The sequence below is a fragment of the Neopelma chrysocephalum genome, unplaced genomic scaffold, assembly GCF_003984885.1.
Source record: "Neopelma chrysocephalum unplaced genomic scaffold, ASM398488v2 Primary Assembly neopelma1_70, whole genome shotgun sequence".
In the NCBI taxonomy this organism is placed as follows: Eukaryota; Metazoa; Chordata; class Aves; order Passeriformes; family Pipridae; genus Neopelma; species Neopelma chrysocephalum.
The window spans coordinates 8,276,518-8,293,251 of record NW_020897730.1 but is presented as its reverse complement, the minus strand read 5'-3'; the positions used below and the strand labels follow the sequence as shown (position 1 = coordinate 8,293,251).

Genomic DNA, 16,734 nt, shown 5'->3' with positions numbered 1-16,734 from the left:
GTGACAGGTGCCTGTATTTCTACTGTGTTGTCTAATTAGTCAGTAAAATGAAAATAATTTCATACAACACAATTCCTGAAAACTTCAGAGGTCAGAATTCAAATATCAGGTACTGCAAGAACCTTTCATGAGTGTCTTTACCAGCCACTTGACATATGGCCTAGATCAGGAACTGTGGCAAATTTAAGTGTGCTGACTAAAAACTGTAGCATTTGTTTCAAGTACTTACAGAAAGGGAACTAACACACATCAACTTCTCTAAATCCATGTTTAATTGAATTGTATAGGGGTTTTTTAAAGGCAGGAAAAGTTATCAATCCAAATATGTTATTCTGCCAGTTAAAAACAACCTGGAAAAAACACCGAGTATGAAAAGTTTAGTTTATCTGAGTAGGTTAATGTAGATTTCACAGACATTTTTCTACCCTAATTATGACACCATGTACACATCTGTTTTTGAAGAAGACGCTCAGAGGAGTCATTTCCTCTTAGTAATAAAGCAATATGCCAAAATACACGTCTTCTGAACTAAAACCATTTCTCACCCCCTTTCAGTTCTAGTGGCCAGGTATTTTTAATTCCCAACTATGCATTCAAGTGTATTTCCAGTTACTCCTGCAGAATCACATTCAATCAATCACACAGCATGAGCAAAATCTGGATCAGATATATACAGTTTTCCCCCCAGTTGCCAACCTCTACAAGAATATTTTTAAAGATTTTACAATCTGATGCAAACAAATTGACAGAAAAATTATTCCTTTTCCCATCTCAAGCATGTGAAGTAGACAGAAATTAAGAGTTGTACTGTATCATTATATAAATGTTTGGGTACCTAGAAGTAAAAGGTGCAATCCCCAGTCCCTGTGTTAGGTAGCAAGGCTTCTTTTATTATAAATGAGACACATGTCTCAGCCTAGAATTCACAAAATCTACAAGTTAACTAGAAACTGTGAAGAAAAGATGTATCTGAGATCCATAAATTGAAGACTCATGCAATTTTGATGGATGATGGAACTGCAGTACAGGACAAATATTAAAATACTGAGAACAACAATATCGAAGTCAGTCAGAAACTGTGAGGAGTAAAAAGTTACAGACAAAGAAAACTGTATTTTCAAATTCCCAGGAAGATACAAGCAAGGCTTTAACTTTTGCCAGCAAACAGGGGTTTATATGTAATTACACCTAATTTAGACCACTCCCTGCTCAAAACCATAGCCAGAATACACATCAGCCAAGAGAAAAATCTGAAGCCCATCTAAACTTCACAAGATACAACTGATTCTAAGATGGAAGTTGCTTCAATAAGAATCCATAAGAGCCCATTACCAGCTGATCAACTGAAATTAGTATGGAGTCACTGATTTATTTTTTAATACAACTATAACAAAATTAAATACAATAATAGCCTAATAAACATACTGACTTTACAGGGGGAAAAAAAAACAACCAAACCACCAACAACCAAACAACCTCCCCCCACCAAAAATCCCCACCTGTAATACTCACTCCAAAGAACTTTTCCTGTTTCAGTCTGACTGGGTAGCGAAGATACTTCTATTAAACATCATTTTCTTATTATTACCCTTGTTTCTTTGTAAGATTCCACAAGATGACCTAAATGTGACCTAAAAAGCAAAACATGACATAACGTAAATGACCAAATGAGAAAATCAGCAATTTATAGTTGGTTTATACGCTCCATCAACTTTTTATGCAGAAATACCTAATTAATCACACATTTTCAATGTCTTCAAATACTACAGCAACTCAGTCCCACTACACAATCTAACAATTAAATGAATGTCAAATCTGCAAACCCTCTGCTACCAGAAAGAAAAAAAGGAAAGGAACTAATAATTAGAATATGCCATTTATTCTAATAATATAGGTATTGTAATAATGAATTAGTCAAAAACATATTTAGCTACTATAAATATTTTTAAATTTTTGCACACTCAATTTGGATCAGACCAACTACTCACTGTAGTTAAAAAAAAAGCCAAGAGAGTTGCCTTCGTTCCCCTTACCACATTTCCTCTTTTACCCTGGCTACAAGCTGATTTTGGTTTGCTTTTTGTTGTGCTTGGGTTTAAGAGTGTAATGTCATCTGTAGTTCTATTGAGGAGAATTTGAGGTGATGACACAAGTGATCCCATCTTCCTATTCACATTTCAACATGGCCCAAGAAAGGTTCAGTAGGCCTCGTCTGACCAACACCCTGCAGATGCACAGGACAAAATATCTCCACAGAGCCAAGACATCACCCTGCAAATCAGGCTCTCAGTAAAGAGAAATAAAAACTGTTTCAAACCCCTTGAGCACCAAGCAGTACTATCGGTTTGCACTGATATTATCTACAGGTTTGCAGGCCAAGCCACAAAGCACAAGGCACGTAGCTACACTCTTCTTCCCATAAACAATTATTTTTCTAAACCATTCTGAGTAGGCCCCACTGTGCTTGTAAGAACTCAGCACAGTGACCAGGAGTGAGGGCTGTCAGTGCCCCTGGCCCACACAGAGCAGAATCCTCCAGGAACTGGCTTGTAGAGCACTCTCAGGCAACTTAGATTCTTCAGTGGCTTTGAGGGAGAAATAGTTGCTGCCCCACCTGCTTAAGTCTGGAAAAAATTAAGTTGCTGCTCCACACATAACCTTTTGAAAACAACCCTATGGTGCATAAAGGTGTTGTTCTGAAATAGGTTCATTCACCCCATGTGCAAGAAGCAAATCCACACACAAAGTTGAGGTATTTGATTTATTTACCAAGGTACAAACTAGTTCAGAAACTTCTCATGGTTAAAGCCTAGGAGCCTACAGCAGGCAACAGGCAAAAAGAAAGGCTAGAGGAAAATGAAGGCAGTCCTAGGTGATTTAGAAATTGCAAGGACAAAGGAACAGTGAAGTACCAACCTGGAATTCAGATTTTACAGCCATGTCAATATTCGTGTTTGTGGAATCAGAAAAATCAGAATCAAAAGCTCCTGGTCAACAGGCAGGAGCTTGGGAGGGGTGTGAAATGCATCACACTATAGCTAGGAGTCATTACTTGCACAGTTTCCACCTGAGGAAGCAATCTTGCATGATCTGTGGCCCCTCAAACAGGGGACACAGTGTAGGACTGAAGTACCACAACCTGTGGCAGAAGTAGGACACTATTTTAACTAAATTGGACATCCCAACTTTCTAGAGGTCTCTGGCTAACACCTGATGACAAATTGGATGGTGGGAGCCCAGAAAATATCTAAGGTCCATAAATCATACACATTTAACAAAACAGTACATCGTAACAGCTCCTGTCCCAGTTCCTGTGTTCTCCTTAGTCTCTTGCTAGATTTCTGCTCACCTCCCTACAGCTCCCAGTCCTGTTTTTCCTCTTCTCACAGCACTTTGTACCTCCACTGCAGGTCAGACATGGCATTGACAACAGGCTTCCTGCTGGTCCTCTAGAATCAACTGTAAGGGAACACCCAGCCCTCCAGACCTTAAAACATTCCTAATATATGCAGACAAATTGCCCACTACTGTATTCAAGCACAAGAAACAAATCCTTCATTAGAGGATGGCTGTGCAGCTTTATTTTCCTTGCTAACAAACCTTCCTTACTTTTCAGACCAGCAGGACAGGGGTTAAGAAAGGTGGTATCAATGTACCGCAGATCACACCAGGGCCAGTCTCTCATAGGTCAGCCTTTCATACGCCGGGACACCTCTACTTTCCAACTCTACCTTCAAACAACTGAGTGGAGAATTTTTCAGAGACTGGTGACTGCATCAGCCAACAAACTCTGCTGGCCATAAACAGCCAGTAAGGACTCCAACCACAACAGAAATGTGCCAGCATCATCTCTGGGAAGAGCACAAAAGCTCAGAAAGACTGGAGGCAACTACCTCAAGTGGTGAACACAAACTGGACTCTAATGAGCACATACCTTTTCTCCATTGCATCTCTCTGGGCAATGTGGTAAAAATAGAATTGTCACCTGGCCATTACCAACAGGGCCTCCTTCATGGATCTGTTGACTGTGAGCTCAGTCAAAAACACAACACAAAACCATCTTGGGCACTTGCCCTTGGGTCCACACCCATATCACTTCTACTGACAAGTACCCACCAAGAAATCCTATTCCACTTCAGCTTGCAACTTCAGCATGAGAAACTGTATTTTGCAAAATAATAATTTTTGTGAATCCTCTAGTTACACCTTTATTATACAGATACTTCTAGTTACACCCTTATTATATAGATACTGGTTTTATGTAAATCGGAACTGTTTTTTTCTAAAACGTTAACAATCTTATGAAGTAATTCAGGAATGGTCAACTTGTGTGGTGGCAATCAAAACTACAGTTTTCCACCTACCCTCTATACTTCTCTATGTCCACAGAAGCACTTATGAATTTAAGACCAAAAAAAAATTGTACCACAAGTAAAGAAAGGGGAAAATCTACAAGAAACTTTTGCCTAAAACTCCCATGTGGCATCTAATGTTAAAAGAGAAACAATTACAAGCCAAGGAAATAGGCCACTCACAAAGACAGGGGAAAAGGGGGGAAAAAAGGAAAAAAAAAATTAAGCAATGTAAGATACCACATAGAAATTAGTAGGGTAATTGTGGCCCTGTGGTCTTCTACCCTATAACAATTTCTAGATCCATCAGACAGGCTGCTCTGTGAATTCTGCCAGAGCACACAAGGAATCATTTGTTGGAGAGGATACTCCGGGTTTCTTTAGGATAAGGAACTCCGAGTGGGTTGAAGGACATGACATAGCAGTTTCTTGGGTATCTCTGGCTCTGGAAGAATGCACTGAGGAGGATATCAGGAGAGCACTAACAGGTGTTTAGGAAAGTGATACACAGAGAAGGGCACAATTAGGGTATTTCATCGCTTTTGGTTCACACCTCTGGCTGCCTCAAAGCTGTCGAGCATGTCATGCTCTCAACAGCACTGAAGATTGGACAAGTGAGCGTCAAGCTAAATTAGTTGCTATAGCATCCAACTGGCAATGAAAAAACTCACCATTTCACCAAGTCTGAGACAAGAAAAAGATTAACCATCAGTAAATACACCAAACGTCTTCAAATTAAAAAAATTCTGAAAAATATAAATTAACTCAGTCTCCTTAAATCTTAACTTTCAACCATAGGCACAAAATTCTTCAAGAACATTCATGATCAGTAAGTAAGCCATTGCAACCCAAGTTCAGGAATTAAAACAGTGAGGAAAAGACAAACTTGCAGCAGTGCACATCTGGTTAAATCACAGCAGCCTCCAGGTTCCACCTACTGTATATCTGAGTGCATATTCGAAAATGTGAGTTAAAGCCTAGATCTGAAAAAAACATTCCTTATGTATTACATAGTGTTGTATTCAGACTGATGCAAACAGTAGAACTGTACATAACAACCATCCTAATCATGCAATGCCCAAAGTCTCTTCAACAGCTCAGACCAGTTTTGACCTTTTAAAGGTGGCACTTATTTTTGCAGTAATATCAAGAGACAAAATATCTTACTGACCACGGACAGCATACTGTTACACACACAGCAGCATTCTTCTTTGTGTTCTGCTTTCACAGGTGTTGGTGGTTGGTCAAAAAACCATAATATCCTTTAAATTAAAAAAAAAAAGTCAACCTTCTCTGAAATGTGAAACCCACCTATCTTGTAGGAAATCTTTTAACTAAAAGAAAACAGGCATAGAGCTACAAGCTGTCATCACACAAGAATAGCCACAGAAACAAACAAGGTAGACGCAGAAATTGCAGAACACCAAGTTGTAAGCCAAAAGAGTTCAAAAAAAGATAACTAAAAATCACTTTACAGCCTTCCTTATTCCTGAAGATGGACAAAATGGAGACCACAAAGCATTTTCTTGAATAGCTAAACATATGGGTCAGTGTTATGTTTTAAGTTAAATAGGTAACAGTTAGAAATATGATTTGAATCTAAATTCAGTCACATATCTTCATTAAGAACTCAGTATCATAATTATACTTATCCAGTGGGTGATTCAGAGCTGGAGCTCTGTACTCAACTACTGTGAATCACCCTGTAAGGAAGCCTTGTTCCCTCTTCCCGGAGATCCAGCCTCACAAAGCCATGGCTCACCTCTGAAATCCCCTTCAGTGTCCAGCAGGCTTGTTTAAAACAAATTTATACTCACACAATCACATACTAATATGCTTTACAATAAATCTTTCTTTTTTACTTGGTTACACGTGCTGCTGAGTTCCTTTCAGTTTAAACTGCAATGCAACACCAAAAACATCTTGCAAAGTTTTCACCAACTCTTTATTTTGAAAATACTGCTTTTAGTCTCAAGCTGTGCCAGGGTAGGTTTAGGCTGGACATTAGGAGGAATTTCTTCACACCAAGGGTGATCAGACACTGGAACAAGCTGCCCAGGGCGGCAGTGGAGTCTCCGTCACTGGAGGTGTTTCAGGAAAGGCTGGAGGTGGCACTCAGTGCCCTGCTCTGGCTGACATGGCCATGTTCAGTCATGGGTTGGACTTGATGATCTCAGAGGTCTTTTCCAATTAACTCTAATTCATTCTGTGATTCTAACAGGGGGTCAGTTACTGACACTTGAATTTATTTGGGAGGGTGGGGTGTGTCCCCCTTTCACAGTTATGACGGTGCTCAGGGTTAAGTAACCCAGTAACCCTCCTACTAAATGTAGCTTAGAACTCAATATGAGTGAAGTTGTGAGGCAAATGACAACCTTTTGTCTTTACAATAAAGTTAACACAAAAGCAAAAGACTGTGGGCTCTTACTGGCACTGGAAAATGAAGGATCTTAAACTAAAGGAGCAAAGAACAGATACTTCCAGATGGCAAGGAATCATCTGCATGATTTAGGATCAACAAAGAGAAACCTACACAAAAATAATTTATTTTTATTTTCCCAGAATGATTCAACTGTTTTTCTCCTGCTCTGCCAGCTTCAAAAGAAATACCTCTGGGCAAAGCAGAAGGGGAACACATCGCTGTTAATGAAGCTTAACAAAAAGACTAGTAGATGACAAATTTTCCTCTCACATTCTGCCAGGCAGCCAGTCATTCTCTCATCTGAGAGCAGTGTGCTGAGAGCAAGACTGGCAAGGTCTCTGCAGTGGGAGATCCTGCAAATGCCCTCAGCATCGGAGAGGGCTGACTGCCAGTGCTCATAACTTCTAATGACAACTGCAGAATAAGGAAAAATCCCAGGAGAGGTTCTGGGCTGGAAAATGTACTGGGTCTGAGGGTACTCTGCAGTTCAAAAAGCACAAAGTTCTAGGCTGCACGTGACCATTTTATAAAAACAGCAGTGTTGTTATGATTTCAGATGACTCACAAACAAGTGCTTAGATTTGCTTTATATTGCTGCATAAACACGGAGTCAAGTGAGCAACCCTTTCCAGCTCATTTCCAGTTCCGATCCAGTGTGGGGCACAAGTGATTACCCAACTGGTTCAGTAGCTCCAAAGCTGGTGACAAAGAAACGAATAGTTTAGCCTGGACAGACTCATCCATGTGAAGATGTAACTCCTCCCAGGGCCCGCAGACCACTTTCATCTCAAGGCCAGTGTTGCAGCTTTTTTAAATCTGGTTCACTACATCTGGCTTACAGAAGTGAAGAATTAGAAGCTGCGCTCCTCTTCCAAGAAATCCATACCTACACACACAGACACACAGCGTGAAGCTCAAAGGCTGGAAGTTGAGCCAACCTTACCACTGAAGAGCAGTTTAGGCAGGTGCAAACAAATTCACCACCCTGCACAAGCCCTTGGGACATGTACAGGGATGTTTGCAGAGCCCATGAAGTGCCAACCCAGCGCTCTGCAATCACCGCGCACCCTCAGCAGTTACACTACTGGAACTCAGCTGTCCAAACACTAAAATAGATTGCAAGCAGGAATAAGATATTTGATTCTGCATGGATTTGCATTACCTCTAAAGTAATGCAGGAGTCTTGAAAACAGGAGTCCTGGGGAGGGGGGCATTAATTGCCAGCAGCACAGCAATTCCTGTACCTGTGGGATATCAGTGAAGCACTGGTTCTTTGGTTCTCTATCACAGTTATGCCCCCCACTTTTGTTTTGAAGCATACCTCTGAATCTAGTAAATTACTGGGCTTAACACAGAACACAACATTACCCCCACACCATCATTTTTCATACAGAAATTTTACATTCATTTAATGAGCTCGAGGCCATTTTCAGGCATTCTAAAGTTTATGAAGTCCTTCTCCATGATTTCTCTCCGGTTGTCCTAAACTCTGAAAGACTCACAGTGCTCAGGTCTCACTGACTCAGCATTTCCCCAGAATTCAGGGATAACTGAACATGGTCCTTATTGTTGATACATTCTCTACTCACTAGTGTGTCATAGATGTAAAAACACAAAAAACCCCTACTGGTTCCACCCAAAAGTTACTAAATGAATAAATATTTACCTGCACTTTAAACAGAGAAATATAACAGTGAATCTGCATCCTGGCTCTGCAAAGATCTTATCACAATTAGTTAGTTACTTGAAACATTATTAGTAGGACTACTCATGATTTCTGTTTCTTGTGATCTCTTCTGTGTAGTCTATTTTCTTCACTACTTTTGTATGCTGATGTTTCACTTCCTATTTATGCTCTGTTAAATGCCTAATATGGTCTATGAAAATTTACTTCTATTTAGTTCCCAAATTCTGCTTTTTGTTGTGCTCATATTTAAATTCATATAAATGAGAACACAGTAGTAGAGTTAAAAAGTAAAACCAAACAATTTTTCAGTAATTAATTATTATGAACCATATTGTGAAGCAACTGCCCACTCTACTCCAGGTATCACTTGAAAGGCTTCATTCTTTATGATTAAAATAAACTCCAAAGTGTGGGTTGCAAGAGACTATGAACCCAACACAATAGTGTCTATGTAAATGCATTTGAAAGTCATGCTGCTGCAGTCCAACTTGCTGTTTGATTCCAAATATTATCACATGATAAATATCAACAGTATTCCATCACTAACATCATGAACACAGTAAATACTATCTGAAACTAAAAGTAATCACTAAGAATATTTCTTGCGCTGAAGAAGGAAAAATTCAAGCATCTAACAAATGCAGTTTACCTCCAGCTATATCCAGCACTCAAAAGTAAATCTATTAAGCTCTTTCTTGTAACTGTGCATTTTAATTTTGTCTTGCTCCCCACTTCCCATTCTTTCAGGTAGTGAGACTTCATATAAAAAAAAAATAAATATCAAGCATAATTTCAGCATCACAACTCATAACACTACATAATTGAAGAACCCCAAATTTGCACAAATCCCAGGCTAGAAGCAGGAGAGAGCTTGATTAAAAAAAAAGCAAACCACAACCAAAAAACAAGTCTCCTCTCATAAAACCAACAGTTCAAATCTGAATCCATAAGTCAGATTTAAACAGTGTTCACATATTTTACACTGCTTTTAGACAGAGCACCTAAAATTACAGAACACTTGATGTAAAAACAAACCAACCAACCCAAAACCTTCTGTTTTCATCAGCAGCAATGCTCAGCACAGTGATTGAGACTACATGGCATTTTTTGGCTTCCTTCATTAACGAAAGGGTTTCAGTGCATTAACTACCTGCCTGTTCTACAGGCTTATTTCTGACAGAAGTCAAAGATTTTGCGGTGTCAGGAACACTGCAGTGAGAAATCCACTTCTGTGTTGTGAGGAAGAGCAGAGCTTTAGCAGTGCCAGAGCTGTAATTTGCTCTAAGACCCTTGCAGGGCATTGCCACATTTATTCACGTCAGAGAATTCCACACAAAGCAGTGACACTGTGACCCTGTGTGAGAGCAGCACTGGCAGAGCACAGAAATCCTTTGGGAATAGGCCTCTTCCATGAAGACAGCAACCTGCTTGGCAGGTCTCTAATACAGGGGAATGACTTCCTACCTCTAGCACCATAGATGCTACAGTGAATAGGAGTGCTCTAACCAGGTCAAGAATAAACCTATATCCAATAGGATCAAATTGCAAAGTAATCCCTGGCACTGAGATGAACCGTGAAGAGCAAGATGGAAAGAATAAAATGCAACCCTCTTAATTGTTGTGTAACATCTCAAAAACACAGGACTAAAGAAGACAAAGGCTGGACTGAAAATGATGAGTTCTCTGACATTTTCACGGGCAAGCTGTGGAAGGATTGAGGAGAGGCAGCAGATCCATTCTGGAGAATGGATTTATCCTCCTGTTACCACTAACTTATGAGATCAATATTTACACCAGTTTCTGGCAATAGGCATCTAAACCCCCTCTCTGTCCCTAATAAATGAGCGTGAGCTCCCCCTTTTCCCAGAGCCAGTCACTGGACAGACTTTCTTTCAACAATGCCTTCACTCCATCAGAAGCACATCCTGCACCACAGTGTATCGCTTCATCTCCAAACTACAGGAGTAGTAGCACTCAAGGGACGTAAACCTAGGCACATGGGAGAACTGCTGGAACAGCACCATCTATGCTTAAGAAAGCAATTCTTAAAATATGCCATAAAATCAGAAACCAAAAAAGTGATTTGCAAATGAAAACAAAGGCTTTTCAGTTTTCACACAAATAATAACGGCTTGACCGTGATAAAAATTTCTCAACCCCTCACTTGACAGCAGAAGAGTGACTTACCGAGGAAAGACTCAGAAAATATTTGCTTTAACTCCTTTCAAATTCTCTCCCATGATAAGTTAGAAAGACAACAAAGGTCTTCTAGAATCCTATTTTGCTTCTCACCAGTAAATCACAGAACGACCGAAAATTAAACAACAAACCATTTCCTTTGCCACTGCAACCCGATAAACCTTTCTTCAGGTTAACTGGGCTTGTTAATCACCAAAAGGCAGACATTTGAGCTGAAGGTTTCAAGAATGCTGCTGTTTCTGAAGAACCTTTCTTCTACAAGAGGTCTAACCACCCACACTGCCTCTTTTTCAAGAAAACTGCCATTACATAGGTAGAAACCATTGCTTACTCCACAAATAGAGATTAAAAAACACCCAAAAAGTAGCATGCTACTGACCTGGCCAACAAGTCCCAATTAAATCAACAACAAAGAAGCAACTTATGGCATCAAGATGGTGGAAGACTTTCATAGTAATCGATATATATTTTTGCCTGGCTGTTTTGAGATTTAGCAGTGTAGCACACACAGCCTCCACCTCCTTCTCTTGAGCCAATAACCCCAGATGATCTGCCTTAAGCATTTTAAATATTTAAGTATTTTTAAAACTGACAAAAGGAGCCACCAAATGCTGAAGAGGCCTCTTTAAATCCTGTAGTTGCATGCAATAAAAGCTGACAAGTTATTAAATTAGAAATATATCTCAAAACACAGATGTGATTTCTGAAATGCACATTAAAAAGAAAGTAACTTGAGGATACTAAAATGATTATCTGCAGAGATAGACTAAGACAAGAATTACTCTGCCTTCTCATAAAATTTACCTAGAAGTTAACTGGAACAGGAATTGTAACTCAGAGAAAACAGCTATAAATAGAAAGTGGTTAATCATTCAAATTTCTATTCCCATGACAAGAATACACTAAAGAGTCTAAGTTTTTCATCTTTTAATATGATGCTTTAAAAATACTTTAGATGCTGTACTGCAGTCTGCCTCTACCTATTTTTTAAGAATAATTTCTCCCTTTTTTTTATATGCAATAAAAGAGATTTACTTTCAAAAAGCATTTGCACAGACAGTAAGCAAAGTGAGTCTGTGCATCAGCTGGAATGATTATATGCAGTAGCTTAAATGGATCTTTTTTAATGGGGCCACTTAAAACACATTTACCTTTTCTCCATTCTAATATAAAGCACATAAAAAGTTATTTGCTATCCATTTCAACGACCAGAGCTGCTACAGGGTATTTTTCAATTAAGTGCTTGCATTTATCCTAAAGCAGCAGAGAAACTTAGAATCATTAAGGTTGGAAAAGGCCTCTAAGATCATTGGGTCCAGCTGTTCCTCCAGCACTGCCAAGCCCATCACTAAACCATATCCCCAAGTGCCACATCTACACAGCTTTTAAATCCCTCCAGGGATGACAGCTGACATTATGTTTGTTCAAGGACATAAACACAAGAAAAGTTTACCACTCAAAAACACCAAAGGAAGAAAACGTGCCTCCTCCCCAATACACAGATGAAAACACACCATGATAACCAAATGTCTCTGAATTCACAGAGCAGCCGTGTGAAACACTTGGAAATAGCAGCCAGTTATTACAAATCCCCAGTCAGTGCTTTACTCACAGTATTTCTCACCCAAGTAAAGGAATGTTGAAGCTTTTAATTTAAACAAAATGGAGCAAAGGAGAAAAAATACAGAGAGAGGAGTTCTTTATTTAAAATGTAGAAATCAATAAGGACTATTGTCGTCTTGTGGTGAATAGCAAATCAAATATAAAGCGAGTTGTAATCCAGCATATTGGCGGTGATAGAAATTCTGACAGCACCCAATATGTGCATTCAGCTTCAACAGATACAGAGCTGCTGCAAATCTTCATGACCCACTCATGATGAGAAATGACGAGGAAAAGACTTGATTGTGGTCTTAACATTACTTCTAAGTTTTACAGTTGCAGCTTTACATTCTTGCAAAACTTGTTTTTACTGAAGAACTATATTCCTACTAAATAATCTTTCCTTTTCATGCAGTACTTTTCTGCTACTGTTAATCACTGCAGATCTTCATACACCAGATTTATTTACAGCACCCAAAGGAAGCAGAAATTACTAGCTATCAAAACAGACTGCCATATGAAAATAAACAATTGTTATGTACTACTTGTGTTAGTTGGACTCTAAGAACTTCTGCAGAACCACATTTGAATATTAAAAATGCTACTCTCACACTTAAAGCAACAATTCATTAAACAAAACATTGTTATTATTATTACTCAGGTAAAAATAAAGTTAGATCATTATGCTGAGCTTTCTAAAATTTTCAAAACAACTACAGATCTCCTGATTCAAGTGTAAGTAAACATTTTTAATAAAAATATTACTTCCCTACATTACCACCACTAGTAGTAGATGTAAAAACGTACTTCTGAAGGACTGGGAGAGTAAAACTGGCCTAGCATGAAGACTCACATTATTCTACACAGATTAACACACATCTGAATCATGGCAACTCTTTCTTTAAACACATTGGAAATTCTGCCATAGTTTATACATAGTTTGTAATAGCTTGTAAACATAATAAAATTTATTTAAAGTTAGTTATGTAATTGGATGCAAATTATCAATATATTATAGACTTTTTTTTCTATTTTTAATAAAATATAAAAGGACGTTTTTCAAAAGTATTGTCTCTGTCTTATGTGGATATCAAATATCAGCCTACCAAGCACAGATAATCAGTCCTTCTTCATTTTTATTATTAGCAACATAAAGTCTCTTTTTTTGCTAGCAAATCAACTTGCTAGCAAGTTTTGTGCCAAAAATTAATGTACCATTTGCTGCTGACAATCTGCCAAACTAATGTTTTTCTTCACTCAAGGGGGTTCAGAAACTACTACTCACTTTCCAGTCAGCATGTATCACAGATTCCCTGATAAATAAAAACAAGACAGCTCTTCTCCACATACAGACACACACTTCCTCACACTGAAGTCATTACTACAAGTAAATAACTTCAAATACTTCAGCAGATGTAGACAAGTGTTCTTCACCTCCTGATAGAGTGGCTCAATCCATGTCATGTTGCACATGGTACTTCCATTCAAACTTGACATAAGAAAACTGAAGGAATAAAATCATAGAAACATTTAGGCTGGAAGAGACCCTTGAGAGTGAGTCCAACCTTTAATCCAGCACTGCCAAGCCCTCTGCTGAACCATGACACCTAGTGCCACACCTGCACATCTTGTAAACACCTCCAGGGATGGTGACTGCACCCCTTCCCTGGGCAGCCTGTTCCAATGCTGACAAGGCTTTGGGTGATACTTGGGAAAAGAGGCTGACCTTCACCTGCCTACAACCTCCTTTGAGGTAGTTGTAAAGTTACATTGTTGCAAAGATGTTGTTAAGTTGTAGAGCAAGTTGTGGCTGCCCCATCCCTGGAAATGTTCAAGGACAGGTTGGATGAGGCTTGGAGCAAACTGGTCTAGTGGAAGGTGTCCCTGTCCAGGGCAAGGGGTTGGAACGAGATGATCTTTAAGGTCCCTTCCAACTCAAACCATTCTGTGATTCTACCTTTCAAATTTTATTCCCTACTAGGTTTGATTCATTACTAGGGATTTTGTCTTGTAGATATCCATTAATTAATAAAGGACTTAAATTCTTGTGTCTTCTCACATTTTGATGCTGCCCATACAGACTGGACACACAAAGATGCACTATTCTGTGTTTTACTGCTGTCTGTATACCAACTACTAACTCTTCTTTGCCTAGAGGGTCCCTGGTTAGGACTTGGACAATCCTCCTTAAATATCTTCACTGATGTCTTGAATTGCACCCTTAGCAGGGCATACAGATAACCAGATAGTAAATTCAGAGGTACTCCTCTGTATGAGCTGAAACAAAAGGAAGACACTCAGCACTAAAGGCCAGAAATAGAAATGCTCCGAGCCCACACTGTGTGCAGTGGTCTGAAAATCCCAAAGGCCTTGCCTCCCCTAGCAACACCCATGTAAGTCCAAAAGGGATCTGGAAAAAAAAAAAAAAGGACCCAAAACTCAAACACCTGCAGAGAATGAACAATATTTCCAGCCATCTTCAAGCACCAAAGTGCAGAGGACCCAAAGCAGCACTCCCAGCATCACGACTGGTACCACGCCAGCCCCTCCATCTCCCTGTGCACCTCCAGCCCTGACTGCCAGCCTGCAGCACAGCAGGCCACTCCTGTCCTAGTCTGGACTTATCTGTGACTGCTGGTTTCCTTCCTCCCCACAGTTGTCACCAGAGAGTCCTTTCTTATACAGATTCTGTTCTACAGAATATTATACTTTATAAAGCATAAATTATTTCTAACACATCCTCAGGATGGGGCCCCACAGGCACTGCAAGGAGCACTGGCCTCCAAGAACCAGCAGTGTGAAAAGACAAGGCACTAAACAGAGCAAAGACATGGTTAACACACAGGTTCTTAAATTCTTTGGGAGTTGGGGGGGAAATAACGGGAGATCTGGGGAGAAGAAATAAGCCAAGAGTAGTAAACTTGGTGACACACTATAAGAAGAAGAAAAACAAGTAAAAAATCCTGGAATATGAAAGGTAGAGGAAGGGGGGAAAGTACAGGCATAAGGACCCAAGTACTCTTCAAAACCAGAAAAGGAATCTGAGGCATGAAGCCAATCAGGAAGAGAGTACAGTGCCCAATGCAATTTTAAAATAACATTTCATGTGCTTCTTTCTACTGCATCAACTTTGTCCTTAGCTTTTTGAGTTTCTACTGACATTTACCTTTGTTTACCTGTTTCTCCCCTGTACAAGTGTCTGTACCAATGTGTGTGCAGGCACAAACCACAGGCTGACAAACCATAGTCTTCTGGAGGACACAACACTAAACAGCAACACTCACATCACTGACAGAAAACCATCACTCTGCAGTACTCAAAAGCAGTCTTTTGGGCTGCCTTTTGCAGTGACACAAATGTAATCTGTTTTTAAAATCAACTGTGCTTCATATTCTTCTGTTATTAACATTCTATCCTCATGAACACAAAATTGTTAACTGAAAATAACACAGCACATTTCAAAATATCATCTTTTCTTCTTAGAAAACAAAACGACGCCAAAATATCAAAATGCATCTCTCAAGCACCTTATTTACAAAAGTTTAAAAAGTTATTGCTCAATAGATAGCTCCCATAAGAACCTCTAGCACTAAAAAATGTTACCAGTCATTCTTTTTTCTAGATTTTTTTTACAATATTCTCCAAACCATCCACCTACTCTGATTTTTCAACTGGTTCTAGTACTCTGTAGCTGCATACAAACACGTCTTCCGCATTAAACCTGTCACAAAACCACTTGACAGCAGGACTCTGAACCTCTTAAAATGTCAGGTTAATGACACAGAACACCAGCTATTGCACATTCCACATAACAGCTTTCATAAACAAGTATTTCATTGCTCTGTTACAGACACCTCCTGTGCCTGCAGACAGCAAAGGACTTTCAGAAACACTAAGAATTAGCAAATGCTTCATAGCAGCACTCTACCATAAAACTGAAGACACATCAATATTCTTAAGAATTCTTATTAACTGACAAGACTAACCACAAACACATGACTTCCACAAAACTACTTATCTACCTCTAACAGCCATACAAGCTGTGCTAAAATTGCTGCCAGCTGATGCCAACTCAAAACTTATATCTTCTAACTCATCTTTAAATCCTCTCATCGGGTTGTGGATTTTTTTTAATTCCAGTGGATATATCATGCCTGGGGGGAAGGAGAAGACAGGAAGGACCCAAAGTGAGAGTGAACATTGTACCTCCTAATGGACTACACATCACTTTAAAATGTCCATTAGTTCCCAACTAACACATGAAAAAAAGCCTCTGCTTTCTGCTCTGGGTACAAGAAATCTGAGGAAAAAGCCTGAGAAGAACACAGTGAAAAGAAGTTTAGACTCTTCAATTTAAAACTTTGGTGCTCCCCAAAAGTGAACACCAAAAGAGAGTCACGAGAACATGACTGTCACCTCTTCACCTCTTACAAGCAGATCCTTGCAAAGAGGAAAGAACGTCACATACAGGC

The 16,734-nt window shown here is 39.3% G+C and overlaps 1 protein-coding gene across 5 annotated transcripts in view; it reads right to left on the bottom strand.

The window, feature by feature from the left end:
- The window catches only part of PIK3CB (phosphatidylinositol-4,5-bisphosphate 3-kinase catalytic subunit beta), a 279,429-nt gene that overhangs the window by 45,156 nt on the left and 217,539 nt on the right, over nt 1–16,734 (bottom strand). For 3 of the 5 annotated variants that reach the window (XM_027686271.1, XM_027686270.1, XM_027686272.1), the window contains 2 exons: nt 5,524–5,614; nt 1,513–1,631 (listed from right to left, as the gene is read on the bottom strand). The gene's annotated coding sequence lies outside the window, so the exon portion shown is untranslated. Of the gene's footprint in view, nt 1–1,512; nt 1,632–3,349; nt 3,445–5,523; nt 5,615–16,734 lie in introns of those variants that run through there. The other 2 variants (XM_027686274.1, XM_027686273.1) reach the window with 2 other exon arrangements.